Source organism: Pseudorca crassidens, chromosome 18 (genome assembly GCF_039906515.1).
Source record: "Pseudorca crassidens isolate mPseCra1 chromosome 18, mPseCra1.hap1, whole genome shotgun sequence".
Classification (NCBI taxonomy): Eukaryota; Metazoa; Chordata; class Mammalia; order Artiodactyla; family Delphinidae; genus Pseudorca; species Pseudorca crassidens.
The window spans coordinates 52,510,710-52,512,404 of record NC_090313.1 but is presented as its reverse complement, the minus strand read 5'-3'; the positions used below and the strand labels follow the sequence as shown (position 1 = coordinate 52,512,404).

The window sequence follows — 1,695 nt, the reverse complement described above, 5'->3', positions numbered from 1 at the left end:
GAAAAGAACTACCCTGCAGTTTCTTGTGATGAATTCCATTTTATTTCAATGAATGTGTTCATGTGTTTTCAGTGAATTGTTTAATTTCTACAGTTACTGTGCTACCAAACTCCACAAATAATATTTGTAATAATTATTTCCCCTAGTGTACAGAATCATTTCAAAGATATTTTAGTTATCTCTTAAACTAACTGAAGTAGTTAGGTCTGGCACATGTTATTATCAGCAAACCTACAATGTATTTAAAAAGTTAAGTTAGAAAGATCTAAATAAAGAACAAAAAAACTAGTTCTTCTTACTACATATGTTGTGTTGCTGTCATGACTACATTCTGATATGATATTGTTACAGAATTGATATTAGTCTAGGTAACTGAGCAGACACAAAATAAATCTTATTTAGAATTGCATGTTTAGTAAGAGAACAGTGATTATCATACTAAATCTGGTATCTTCTGACAGTTGGTGATGTTCTGTGAGGCAGTTCAAAAGAAAAGACAATCCTGTGTGTTTAATAAACATATATTTGGCTTTAGAACAGTTCTAGAATTATGTTATTATTTTTAAGACAAACAAAAATTAAAAGATGGTATAACATGTCAAGCATCATTTCTGTAAATACAGAATTAAAAGATTTTGGCTCTTTAGCACAATGAGTAAGAAAAATGAAGTTGGTGAGAGCACAGTTCTAGCAAAATGGCAAGAGATTCAGAAATAAATTTTGAATATACCAGCAGATTAAAAGGCAAAACAATTTATATATAAACAAGCAATATATTTTTAGGAATGACTCTGTGAGATTAAAAAAAAATGTCCTGCCATGGCTATTATTACAGGTGATCTATTAATTTTTCAATGTATTCCATATGTAAATCACTACTATATTTGTTATTGAGCTTTAAAATGGGTAAAAAACAAATAATGATACCAGGTTATATTCTTATCCTTCTATTTAATTTTCAATTTTCCCTTAAAAGAGTAAAGAGAATGGAGAACAATGATGCAATATAATGGAACTTTTATAAATTAACTGTATTTTGTGTACCCTTATTTTGTATATATATATATATATATATATATATATACTTTGCTATTTTAACAATTTTTAAACATAAATTTTGTTTACCTTATTTACATTCACTACATTGTGCAACCATCACCACTATCTATTTCCAAAATATTTTTTTACTTTAAGAAAAACTCTGGAGCATATGAACAATAAAAAATAGAAAAAAATAGAGAACACTTCACAAATGTACATGTTATTCTTGCACAGGGACCATGCTAAGCTTTTCTGCATCATTGCATTTTTTGTATATGGGCTGCTGAAGCAAACATTGGAGTGTTTTTCTCTCAAAGTAATCCCATTTAGAGCTTCAGGAAATCCACCAAATGGAATGATGGCATTCCTTTGAATTAATACTAGGAAGAATTTGTATTTTGTATTTGAGCCCTGCCTTCTGTCTCCTTGATGGTCAACCTCACAAAGCTGTTTCTTTCCTCAGAAAGCCAGTACCGTAATACTGGCTTCTATTCCAGTCAGACAGCATGAGTCCTTGATCTGTAACAGCAGTGACAAATTTACTGAATACAAATTAATATGCATTAATTAGGTGCATTTTGTTATTTGACCAGAGAGAGAGAGAGAGAGAGAGAGAGAGAGAGAGAGAGAATCTTTATCATTGGCCTATGAAAA

General features: G+C 30.1%; 1 non-coding gene across 1 annotated transcript; it reads right to left on the bottom strand.

Moving 5' to 3' along the window:
- Positions 1-1,230: 1,230 nt before the first annotated feature.
- Positions 1,231-1,335, bottom strand: LOC137211515 (U6 spliceosomal RNA). The gene has a single exon (XR_010937119.1). It is a non-coding gene; the product is annotated as a U6 spliceosomal RNA (small nuclear RNA).
- Between the last annotated feature and the right edge of the window lie 360 nt (positions 1,336-1,695).